Raw genomic sequence first — 14322 nt, 5'->3', positions numbered from 1 at the left:
GTTAAGTCCTTCCACTATTTATTTTTGCAGTTCATGTAAAATCTCAAAATAACATTTTTATTTATTTTACTTAGCTGTTTTAAATTTTATTTAACCACTACTATAACGCATGAGTATTTAGACCTCTTCTCCCACCCTCCATCTATTCTCCATTTTTCTCTCAAGACAGTTATATAAAGTTTTTATTAAGATCATTAAGTACAGTTTTAAGAATTTGTGAAGTCAAGAACTTTACAGTGATTCTATCTCCTTTCATATATAAATTTCCTGGAGTTTCTCATTGTTTTCTTTTCTTCATAAAATTTACTTTTATAATAATCCTGCTTTTTTAAATAGAGCAGCTCCTCTTTGAACTCTATTTTTCCAGAGACCTCCCTCTGGGAGTCATGTATCTACTAGCCTGTTTCTTAGACATATTTCAGGACTATCATCCTAAGAATTTTCTCAGACTGTGCTCCTGGATCCCATTTTTTCTCCTGTTAATTTACTTCTTCACTTTACTGGAGTATATTCTCATCAATCTTCATTGAGAAATAAATTCTCCAGGGAAAATACATTTTTGCACACTTAAAAATGCATTTGATCTACCCCTCCACTTGAATTACAGTTGAGTGAGTATAGAATATTTAGTTAAGAGTCATTTTCCTCGGAATTCTGAAGACTGTATCACTGTTATATCCCTATGGCCTTCCAGAACAGCACCTGGTACATATTTGACACTCAATAAAAATTTGTTGAATGGTGAATGAATGCGATACTTTTTCAAAATTTAAAAAATTTTCTGTTTCCTGCTGTATTTCTGTCTTTACTTTTCTCTCTTCATTGTTGAACTCCTGTCCCCCAACCACCACCAAATACAGTGAGCCACCTTTGTCTATTCATATTTAAGAATATGGTTTTGAAAAGCTTACTGAAAGTACCATTTGTCTGAATGATTCTTAAAACAGTTCTCAGCATCATCTGGGAACTTGTTAAAAAGGAAAGTTCTCTGACTTCATCCCAGGCTTAATGAATCTGAAACTCTGAGGATGGAAAAAAGAAATCTATTCTAATAAACCCTCTAAGTAATCCAAACACCCACAAAAGTTAGAAAACCACATAGGTAGGGCCTCAACTGGTAGCTGTTGCCCTTGGGTTCCCTGGGGCACAGTGAGCACTGGCACAGGGAGATCTTTTCTATGGGACTGCTTAATTCCTTTGGGGAAGAAATCGTGGATCCCTCCACCAGAGGGTAAATACTGAACTGTTAGTGCTCCCCCCCCCCCCCCCCCCGATGGTGGGGAGGGGGACACAAGGACCCATGCCGCTGATACTATGGCAAGATGAACCAAATTACTCAGGTCTCTGGAACTTCTTTGATTTTTTAAGAAGGAGGCTTTGTCCCAATTTTCTTTAAGAGATCTAGCTGTTTGGGCCACTAATTCAGTTTCCTTTATCTCCTTTTTTAGACATATATCTTTTCCATAAACTCTCATTACCTGAGGTCACCTGTGGGTAAAATTGTAATATTTCCAGAATATCTCACCTGGCTTTAGAGTATTTGCATATCCTCAGGGGTGGAGAGAAGTTCATCTCCATGTCAATGGGTAATTACCTGGGCAACCGAGGGCATGTCTGAACCTGAGAGTTTAAAGGGAGGGGCTGGCTTGCTTGCTTGCTTGCTTCTTCAGGAGCAGAGGAGAGACACAGCTCTGGATTGCAGTTTGTAAGCTATAAACTGGTTTTAAACTCTATTTCTCCCTTTGACTGATTTCAGTTTTTAGAGATATTTTACCCTGGGATTTCCTCTTCCCAGACTTATATCACCTGAATGTGCTTCTGTTCTTGCCACCTATAAAAAAAATCCTGACAAACACAGCTTGAAATTTTAAGTACTTTGTCATTATTTGAACTATGGGAATATTTTCAACTTAAAAACCAAGCCAAGTGTGGCATAAAAGCTCAAAAAACAAAGGAATTTCAACTCTTTTCTTTAGGTAGTACATTTCCTGTATTTCCCTCAAAGACCACTAGGTGGCACTCTGTGCTCTGCTTATACTCACTAACGACTCCTTTCCTTTAGGGCAAACGATTAATGGAGTTCCTTTGGCTTCTTGGGACACCTCCTCAGAATCTTGTGAGAGTTTGCACTTTGGTAACTCAATTAGTCTTTGGTCACTCATTCAATTAGTTTTGCTGTGTTAACAAAGAGTCGAATAATGTCTCATCGTTGTTCACCACTCTCACAAGTTGCATCTGTTTACCCTGTGGGAAATCTAAACACTAAATTCCAGTTCAACAAAATATAACACGAAAGAATTTCAAAATAAAGATGGCTCCCCCAAATAAATATTGTAAGCCTCCTGTACAGAGTGGGCAGCCATGATCCTTTGGGTTTTCTAGAAATTTTATTTTTACATGTTTAAAGAATATGCAAATAAGTATTTCATTGAACATCATCTTAAGATTTTTTTTCTTATTTGAGAGGATTTCCTAAAGATTTTTTCTCAAAATTTTCCTTTGTGTCTAAATTTTCTTCATCCTGTAAGAATCTGCTCATGCTTCATCATCTCTGATAAATCTTTACCAAAGCCTCCTCTGTCCTAAGCCGAATTAGGGGGCTTTCTTCAGTTCTCTACATACCTCTCACATGACATTTACCACACTGTCTTGGAATTATCTTACTGCGAGTTACACCCTCCTTAAAGAGCAGAGCTGTGTTGTAAATATTTCTATAGTGCACATTTCTACAGTGTACTGTGGAGTGGCTAGTTAGATTTTCATTTGAAAAGCAATACAGGTACTGAAGTATTTGATCAGAATCTTTAATGTTCATTCTTTTTCTTAAGAAGTAGGCAATCCAGTTAACTTACAAAGTATATTACAAAGTAACACTAGTTAGTATAGAGTGGGCCTGGGAAGGGAAAGACAAGCTTACCAGAACAGTAGAGACGGCCAGAAACCTGCTTGGATCTTGGATAACTGCTTGGATAACTGACAGGTTATTTGGTTGCTTCATGTCCTCTAAAAGGTCATGGAGTCTTCTAAAATATGAGTTTGGTCATTTGGAGTTTTTCCTTAAAACCCTCACCTTATGTCACTGATTTCTATCTTATTTAAATGACATGTATTTTGATAATATGCAGCAGTGCAAAGCACTCATACAGTTGCTGCATTTTCCAAAAATTCAACAGCATGAAAAGGTCAGGCATACAAATTATAGACACTGGTATGCAAATTATAACACACTGGCAGCTTCACAAGGTAAAAAGTAAATGTGCTTCCTTTGAACTTCAGCAGGTCATCTATTATTGGATTTGGAAATTTTAGCTCTTTTCAGGGAGACACATAGAGACTTTCTAAGCAGAGATAGTAAAACCTGATCTCAATAGAAAAGAACAAATTTATAATGAATGATTTCCTAACATCTTAGAGGATGAAGTGTGAAAAAATGACTGACCCGGACTAAATATAAGGAAAAAAATATTAATAACTCCATCTATGTCTCGTCAGATGAAAAATGTCAATCCTGCCTGAAGAGACACTGTTAGAAGACAGAATAATAACCAGTTTTCTTGCTCAGCCAGAAGAATCCCTGCTCTCAGAGTATAAAAATGTGTGAAAGTGACCCAGAAAAGACCCTGTCACTGGAAAGAAGCCCAGTTTTCTGCCTCTTGTGCCGCTTCCAGGAAACCTGATGGCAGGAGGAGAAAAGAACCAGAACTGAGGGGGAGAGGCAGAATGAAGAATGTGAGTGACCAGGACTTCACCTCTGTTTTTATATGAAACTTGCCTTCATCCAGTTCTTCTCAACAGTTTGTCTAACCTCAACCTACAATGAGTATAATTGTGTAAAATAAACTCCTTATTTGGTTTCAATTGTATCTTCACTAAGAGGCTTTAACAGGCAGATTTCAATGTCATTTATTTCACTTCCCTTCATAATGTTTGGAGGGGAAGCAAGGGACTGTATAATCCCTACTCTGAGGCAGGTATTGGTCTCCTGAGTGAGAGGGGAAGGGTGTCTATTAGTTGCAAAAGTCAGAAGGCCCATAAGCCATGGGTTCAATTCCTGGTGCTGCCATGATTTTGAGACTCAGACAAGTCATTCTATGAGCTTTAGTATTACCTGCAATAGTGATGATAGAAATAACTACTTTACAGGACTACCACATGAGTCAGAAAAGGTAATACTAACAATACTGATAAATGTATAACTTCAGAATAAATATCCAGAGTAACTGTTCATTGAGAGTAGGAATTAGAGACTGTTCTGTTTTAGTCAAGAGGACTCTGACAACAGGCATTCTTTTTGGAGAACAGAAAAAGAGAAAATAAAGAAAAAGCTTAACTGAATTCAGTGATAAGTCTAATACCCAAGAAAAGATAAGCACAGTCTGGCAACAAAAGTCACAAAGAGCCAATGTTTTGTCCGGGATAAACCGAAGATTTGAGCTTTCCATTCAAAATGCATGCCACTGGACATGCATTCCTGGAACCTGGTTTATAAGTTTTCTTCAAAATGTCTTAAGTCTCACCCTCTAGTCACCACCACCACTTAGAGTGGAAAAAATTAGTCCTTTGTTTTGGAGAAGTTGCCAAAAGTAGAACTTTCATACCTATACCTTCAAACCGCAGTGCACTAATGCATGTATTGCAATAGTGTGGAAGCCTATTTAAAAATGTTCTTGTTATTTGTAACATTTTATTTGGTAATCATAATTATATTTTATTTTGGAACTATATGTTGAGTTTCTCAAATATCCCTATTCTGACAATGGTAACACACATTCCTGACAGGCTTGTTTTGGAATAGAGCCAATGAAGCAGAGAGAGGAGTAAATCCAATTTTCCCTCATAGTTATCTCATATTTTAATATAAATGATCAAGTCGGATACTTCAACAGCCTGTTTTAGTGCAACCAATACAATAAATTCAATGTGTTTTATTGGTGTGAAAATTCGGGAATGAAAGGGTTAAGCTCTAAAAATTGTCTCTTATCTGTTGAGTTTACTTAACCTCCTGCAATGAGCAGAAATGGCTCAGTTATTCCCACTGTCATGCATCTGAGGATGAGATTCAGAGTCAGCCTAAGGACTTCTGCAGCTTGAACAGTTTCTCTCCTCTGTATGAGAGGAAGATGCTTCTTCCCCCACATAAGAAATGCCAGTGTTATCCAGATGAACTACAGCAACAATAACTCCCACCACTTCCAAATATTTCAGGTTTGTACCAGCATCTAAAGAGCAATTTGAAATAAGTTATCCTTCTGTAGAAGGCTTTCCACTAGTATACAGTTTACTGCTGCTAAATTTTAAGGAACTAGAAATATCACAAGAAATCTCTTTTTTATCACTAATTTTCATTGAGAAAAGGTGAAGCACACAGTATACAATGCTGATGAAAAGCAACCTGAGTCACACAGAACAGTAATTCACACATTCAGTAAAAATATACCCTTAATGGACTATATAGATGCAATAATCCAAGTTACAGCTGCAATTTTGACAGTTATTTGACATTTCAGAATACAGCACCTATCCAATGATGTGGTATCATAAAAAGATATTTGGTCTTTGTCCCTGGTTCCTGGCACAAAGCTTTTAAAACATTTGGAACTTCTGGAGTGATAGGAATGATAGGAGCAGTTTTTGTTCTAATGAGTGACTCTTGTCAGGCCCTAGACAGCTTCAGAATGGAGGCTGGTGACCAGAAAGGCCAACCCTTGATTAGAGGCAGGGAACTTTCAGCTCCATCTCCCAACCTCTTGGGAGAGGGAAGGGACTGGGAATTGATTTAACTATCAAACGCCAATGATTTGAGCAGTCATGGCTAGGTAATGAAGTTGCCATCAAACCCCTAACAATGAGGTTCAGAGGGCTTCAGGTTGGTGAACGCAGACGTGCTGGGAGAGTGGTGCATCAGAGAGGTCACCCAACCACCTCATCTCCACCTTGCCTTATGCATCTCTTCCATTCGTTCCTATATTTTATCCTTTTATAATAAACTGATAATAATAAGTAAAATACCTTCCTGGGTTCTATGAGACATTCTAGCAAATTATTAAGTCAGAGAAGGGGCCATGGGAACCCACAGTTTATAGCTGGTCATTAGAAGTACAAGTGGCCCAGGACTTGTGAATGTCATTTAAAGTAGGAGTAGTCTTGTAGGACTGAGCCCTTAGCTAGTGCTATTTTTTTATAAGCTCTGAGTAGACAATGTCAGAATTGAACTGTTGGATATCCAGTTAATATCCAGAGAACTGGAGAATTGGTTGGTGTGAGAAAAAAGCTCATGTGTTTGGTATCAGAAATGCTATTTTAAAATAGAATGAAAAAAGCTTACGTGGTAAGCAAATTTTGAGGGAAAATATATTTTTAATATGTTAGAACTTTAAAATAAAGTTGGAAATGAAAATTTACATTCACATGAAAACTTATACACAAGTGTTCATAACAGCTTTATGTGTAATAGCAAAATACTAGAAACCCAAATGTCCTTCAAATGGCAAATGGCTGAATAAACTCTGATACATCCATACAATGGAATACTTTTCAGCAATAAAAAAGAATGAACTATATATAGATACATGGATACATGTGACAGTGAAGAAGGTCCTTAAGGGCGTTATGCTGAGTAAGAAAAAAGTCCATTTTTAAAGGTTGTGTTCTGTATGATTCCATTAACATAATCTTCTCAGAATGACAAAACAATGGAGAGCAGATTAGCAGTTTCCGGGGGAAGGAGTGTGGATAGGACAGTCGGAAATAAAAAGTAGCATGATGGGGTTATTTTGTGGTGATGAAACTGTTCTGTGTCTTATACTTGCAGTGGTGGTTATATGAATCTATACATGCAATAAAATTGCCCAGAACTACACACACATACACACACACACACACACACACACAAATGAATGCAAGCTAAAATTGGTGATAGCTAAATAAAGTCTGTAGTCTAGTCTAGTTAACAGTAATGTACCAATATCAATTTCTTGGTTTTGACAGTGTAATATATAGCACTATAAGATGACACCACTGGGGGAAGCTAGGTGAAAGGAACGTGACACTGTGTGAACTATATTGTAACTTTCCATGAGTCTATAATTATTTCAAAACACAAATTTTAAAATTAAAAGAAGTAAAAATACTGCCTATATCAACAGAGATTTAAATTTTTATATTTACTTGATTGTTAACACTTGCTTTGAATTTCATTAACTTTTAAGAAAATAAGGATTTTTTACCCATGTGTTACACAAGTGTTACTATCTTTCCACGGACTCTCTGATTTTACTTTATTCTGACCTAAAAGTAAGATTCAGCATTTCATTGACTTCCCCATTAAAAAAAGAAGGCCATTTCACAAGGCATTGGTGATTGATATAGATTTTAACAAAATTTTCATATGGAAATGGCACAATACACAGCAGTTTTATTAAAACACACACCTTCTCAAATCAGTATTCTCTGCTGTCCGTACTTCCTCACATCTCCTGTACTGTTTTACCCAAGAATATGTTCTCACTTTGGCTCAGTACAAGTCAACAGATTTACATAGTGGTTTTTTTCCACAAGAAGTCCAATCACATAAATGAATTTTATAATTTCTGTAATACTTAAAAACTTGTAATTATATTAAAAATTGAGTGGCTGTAAGGATAATGTATATGTTACAGTCTTCAGCCAACTGACTAGTTCTGCCTCTCACGTTTTTCTGCCTTCTAGAAGTCAGGATGTATAGACATCCTGTCCTTGGAGTAACTTGAAATAACCTGAGAAATGTAATCTGATCATTTCTCTTGACTTAGTTCTAGTTACTTATCTTTTAGGAAATAGCTCTACCATATTACATACTGCTTCAGCCACTCCTGGAATTGAGGAAATCACATTTTTCTCCATCTTATTGCCCAATAAAAGCAGACCCAACTTGTTAACTTAGCAATAATTCAGTAGGTAATATCAAAATCACAATTTTCATACTCAGCATACTCTCAAAGCACAGAGCTAACATACCTATTCTGTAAGCTAAAGCAGTTTATGCTATAAATTATGTTACTACCTTAACTTCTATAAATGAATAAAAAAATATCATATGTTGGAAGCAAATGACAGCATTCATTGTACAATATAGGCTATGTTAGGCACACTGACTTGTTTGTCCCAAATCTCTACATGGTTACTATGACAACAGTTGTTTCCACAGCTACCTCATATTATCTTGTGAAGACTGATTTTTAATATCTCTTCCAAATCCATATTCAGTGATATCACACTGGTTGCTTGAAATTAGCCTTGGTGAGGGTAATTATACCACAGAGATGGCATTCACCATAGATTGTCCCCCCACCCCCATAAGAGCCAATTGTTACACATTATCAGCACACACTTAGTACACTGTGACTCTGTCCCTTTAGCTACAGTCATATATACAAAGGTGGACCCCTGACTCCAGGTGAACCAATCAGTCCTGTAATTTGTGAAACTGGAACTGAGAATAAGAGCCAGTTTCTCTCCAGTGACTAAAATAGTATTGAGTACATCTTAGGAAACATTGGTGAGAAAGGAGGAATGTTTATTGCTGTTGAAATCAGAGAACTGAAGACAAAAGGCTTACAGACAGAAAATGAAATAGGTGTACAAAAGCGAGCAGAGATGAGAGATGGTGAGATGACTCGGGGATATTTAAGTCCCTACTTCTACTTATTCTTGAAAAACGTCCGCATTTCTATGTATGGGTTCCATTAGATACTTCATTTTCACTCTAATATGTTGCCTCTTGTGCTAATTTTATTCAGATATGATTTCTGACCTTTGCAATACAGAAGAGCCCAAATTAACATGTGGGCCCTCAAATACTTGTTAATTTAATCTGAAATCCTCTCAAAGCCTCTCATGCAGTAGTAGCTAAAAATGGTTCCTCTTTGCTCTGGAAGCAGTGGTGTATGTCAACTGGGAATTTTTCTTTAATAGTGTTTCTGTGAGTCAGATGTAACTATTTCTTTGTGATTTGGTCTCCTATCATTTCACAAAATAATTCAGTTTTCTCTCACTCAACAAACTTTGTATTATTAACAAGTATTTTTCATTTTCTAAAATTTAAATATCCTTTTTCCTATGCCTGAACTTTTAATGTCCCATATCATAAATTTACCATCTATATTACTAAAAGGGAGATGAATTTTGAGATTATGGAAGGTGTGCAATTATTGATAGAGATAAGATCTAGTTTTTGATAACAGAATGGGTTGAGAAGATCCAGGAGGAAAACAAGATCATTGGCGGTGAGGAAGACAAGAACCCAGAGACCAGGGTGTTGGACAGGTAATCAGTGTGGATAATGAAGTTGCAAAAAGTGATGCCATGAAGTAGTAGTACTGGTGACAAAATGAGCCAACTACTTAAATTGTCTATTAATGAGAATAAGTGGTAGGACTCCCTGAAGGTAATTGCAACAAGGAGGATAATGGTAGTGGAGCCTCATGGAATGTGCTAAATAAGACCATATAATGGCCTTATCAATTTTATATTTTTCAAGTTTTTTTAACCATACATGATATTTGGGGAACTAATACCTCTTCTGGTGAAGACGTGTTTATCTGAAGTTCAATAGTATCTTCAGTTTCATTTCAGCTCCTTTTCATCCATTAATTGCAACTAAAAGAAGTGTAATAATTTTTATTTTAAAATAACATGTATGTAATACGGAATCAAAATTAGAAGACTTAACGTCTTTAATTTCAAAGAAATCAAAATTCAATGATGTGTGATAAAAAACATTGAAAACACAGAAACTAATTCTTCCAACATAAATATTAAGAAATCAGGTGCTGTGTGCCATTTATTACCATCTCAGGAAGCTAAAGAAGAGAAAGTTATAAAATATTTATATTTCAGTAATTCCACAAGAATATAATAGTGAAAGAAATGATCCAGGTAAGGTAAAGCTGTACTTGACCTATTTATTGCTACCATGTTAACAGTTCTTATCTATGTTTATTGATATTTAATGACAAGTTGAAAACCTACACAATTATTTTTTATTAAAGTATCATAGAGATACAATCTTATGATGGTTTTACATATACAAAACAGTGGTTCAACATTCACTCATATTATCAAGATTGCAGTCACTGTCTATCAACAACCTATGCAATTATTTGAACAACAAATTTTTGTGCAAATTCCCAAAAATTTCACATTCAATATTAAGTTTTATAATTAAACAAAAAGCTTATAAAATGTATTGTCAATGGTACTTCATTTAATTCCTAATAAATGTTTATTATAGAAAATCAAATTCTCTTACTCAATTTACTCAGTGTTGTGTTAATTAACCCATCATTTCACAGCAATTCTATGAATTTCCTTGAAAATAGAAAATATACGACTGCATATCCCATACCTTCTCCCTGTAACCTACTTGAAATTAAAGAGTGTCACTACAAAGTACTAATTGAAATGCAACTTGAACTTCTACTTTGATAATACTATTTTTATAAAGTTATGTCTATCACTCTGTGGGGAAGCTGGGGTTCCTATGGCCAGGATCCTCACTGAACTTAAACCACCTAATGATGTAACTGGCCTGTTGGTAGGCTGCCGATTCCACACCTTTAGGCAATAAGCTATTATTGTGCTATATAGAGAGCTTGGCCCCGTGCTCTGGGTGGAGGCAGAGATGCTAGTGCTCGACCTACCGCCAGGAGAACAAGCTGGGTTATAAACCCTTTCACCCCAAAGAATGTTTTGCTGTCAGTTTCTTTGGTCACATTGAATCCATAGCAAACTTGCCCAGGACTGAAATTCATTGGCAAGACACACTCTCTAGATGGCAGTATCATTAAGATCCCAGATTATAGAATCACTGCTGCTTCAAAACTTAACTTCATATTAACTGGTTATGTAACCTTAGACAAGTTATTTAACATCAAACTATCTCAGTTTTCATGTCTGTAAAATGAGAATAAGAATAGTACTTACTTCCCAGGGTTATTGTGAAAATTAAATGAGTTAACATATGCTAAGCATTTAAAAGAGTTACTGACATGTCATAAGCTGTATAAAAATTTGCCCTTATATATATTTATTCTCTTTATCCCTCCATCCTTGCTTATAAGCAGATTTCTGAAACCATATTCACCTAAAATACTAACAAATATTTCTATGTGGTAAAGTATACAGTGGTTTGTTTCCTTCCTTCCTTGTAACTTTTCCTTGTAATACCTATTTTTTTTTTACAACATGCATCCACCATTTACAGCAACACAACGAAACTTTATTTTATATATAGTATAATTTTGTCTAGAAAAAAAACAGGCAAAAAATAGATAAGAAAGTTTCTATTTTAAAGAAAGTGATTAAAGAATGATTTTCTTTTGTACATATAAATATGTTATAAATTTGTAGTACAAAAAATTATGCTAATTAAAAAATAGGCAAGTAGATCAATGAAACAAAATAAATTGCCCAGAAACAGAAGAATGTGTATATGAGATTTGAATAGGTAATAAAGTTGGCCTATCATATTAGTTAGGAAAGAACAGCTTATTCAACAAATGGTGTTGGAGGCTTTGGAAAAAAACTAAGTCAGATTCCTATCTCACATCACACATAAACATACACTTTAAATTGATTAGAGTTTGCATTTTACAAACAAAAATATAGAAGTTCTAAAAAAGGATATTATATTAGTTTCCTCTTGCTTGCCACAAACTTAATAACTTAATACAACACAAATTCACCTCAAAGTTCTGGAGGTCAGAGTCAGAAATGGATCTCATTGCTAAAATTAAGGGCCAATTTCAAAAAGGTCCTTTTTGAAAGTTCTAGGAAAGAATTCATTTTCTTAGCTTTTCCAGCTTCTAGAGGCTACCTGCTCTCCTTGGCTAATGGCTTCCTTCCATCTTCAAAGCCAGAAATAAACTGTCAAGTCTTATACCACATCACTCAGACATACCCCTCTTTTGTTTCACTCTATAACTTACAAGAACTCCTTGTAATTACACCTTGATAATCCAGGATAATCTTTCCATTTTTAAGTCAGCTTTTTAACAAGCCTAATTACATTTCCAACTTAAATTCTCATTCATCATTAAACCTAACATACTCACAGGTCCTGGGCATTGGCACATGGACATGTTTGGGGGATCATTATTCTGTCTACCACAAAAATACAGAAGAATATTTTTGTCATGTTGGATTGTAAAATTTTTCTAAACAAAACAAAAATTCCAGATAATATAGAGGAGGATTTTGATGGATTTAACTTTATACACATTTGGAACCATCACTGAGCAAAATACCAGTCTGAAAAACAAGGGAAATACTGTGATTAAACATCTGCTAAAGATAAGAGAGAAAGTAATTATACACAAACATTTAAAAATCACTTTAAATTTACTAATAGAAAAATGGAATGGTGAATAGCCAAAGCAATCCTGAGAAGGAAGATTACAGCAGGGGGCATCTCACATCCCAACTTCAAGCTCTACTACAAAGCCACAGTAAACAAGACAATTTGGTACTGGCACAAGAACAGACCCACAGACCAGTGGAACAGAATGGAGAGTCCAGATATTAATCCAACATATATGGCCAATTAATATATGATAAAGGAGCCATGGACATACAGTGGGGAAATGACAGCCTCTTCAACAGATGGTGTTGGCAAAACTGGACAGTTACATGTAAGAGAATGAAACTGGATTACTGTCTAACTCCATACACAAAAGTAAACTCCAAGTGGATCAAAGACCTGAATGTAAGTCATGAAACTACAAAACTCTTAGAAGAAAACACAGGCAAAACTCTCTTGAACATAAACATGAGCAACTTCTTTATGAACATATCTCCATGAGCAAGGGAAGTAAAAGCAAAAATGAACAAGTGGGACTATATCAAACTAAAAACTTCTATAGAGCAAAGGACACCATCAGTAGAACAAAAAGGCATCCTACAATATGGGAGAATATATTCATAAATGACATATCCGATAAGGGGTTGACATTCAAAATATATAAAGAACTCATGCACCTCAACAAACAAAAAGCAAATAATCCAATTAAAAAATGGGCAGAGGATCTGAACAGACAGTTCTCCAAAGAAGAAATTCAGATGGCCAACAGACACATCAAAAGATGCTCCACATCACTAGTCATCAGAGAAATGCAAATTAAAACCACAATGAAATATCACCTCACACCAGTCAGGATGGCCACCATCCAAAAGACAAACAACAACAAATGTTGGCGAGGCTGTGGAGAAAGGGGAACCCTCCTACACTGCTGGTGGGAAAGTAAATTAGTTCAACCATTGTGGAAAGCAGTATGGAGATTCCTCAAAAATATAAAAATAGAAATACTATTTGACCCAGGAATTCCACTCCTAGGAATTTACCCTAAGAATGCAGCACTCCAGTTTGAAAAAGACAGATGCACCCCTATGTTTATCGCTGCACTATTTACAATAGCCAAGATATGGAAGCAACCTAAGTGTCCATCAGTAGATGAATGGATAAAGAAGATGTGGTACATATACACAATGGAATACTACTCAGCCATAAGAAAAAAACAGATCCTACCATTCACAACAACATGGATGGAGCTAAAGGGTTATTAAGCTCAGTGAAATAAGCCAGTGGAGAAAGACAAGTACCAAATGATTTAACTCATCTGTGGAGTATAAGAACAAAGCAAAAACTGAAGGAACAAAATATCAGCATACTCACAGAACCCAAGAATGGACTAACAGTCACCAAAGGGAAAGGGACTGGGAAGGGTGGGAGGGAAGAGAGGGAGAAGGGGAAAAAGGGGTATTATGATTAGCACACACGATGTAGGGGGTTCACAGGGAAGGCAGTATAACACAGACAAGACAAGTAGTGACTCTATACCATCTTACTATGCTGATGGACAGTATGTGATGGACTGTAATGGTGTATGTGGTGGGGACTTGATAATGGGGGAAATCTAGTAACCACAATGTTGCTCATATAATTGTATATTAATGATACCAAAATTTTTAAAAAGTAACAAAAAAAAATACGTGATAAATGAAAGAAGGTTATGCACACTTTAAGAGTGCCAAAGTAGCACAAACATTTGGGTGTGTTCCATTTCAATTAATATGTAAATTTAACTTTCACTACAATGAAGACCTGCATAGTACAGCACTATCTGCCAAAACTTTGAGCTAAGGAATCCATGGAAAATGGTAGACAATATCCAACTTACAGAAGAGTGAAAAAGACTTATTTTAACCCCAAACTGAGGCTAAAATATAATCAGTTATTTATTAAAACCTAAAATACTTTGCCTCTTGAATTTATAAGCAATCCAGGTA

This window comes from Manis javanica, chromosome 4, assembly GCF_040802235.1.
Source record: "Manis javanica isolate MJ-LG chromosome 4, MJ_LKY, whole genome shotgun sequence".
In the NCBI taxonomy this organism is placed as follows: Eukaryota; Metazoa; Chordata; class Mammalia; order Pholidota; family Manidae; genus Manis; species Manis javanica.
This window is presented reverse-complemented; position numbering follows the sequence as displayed.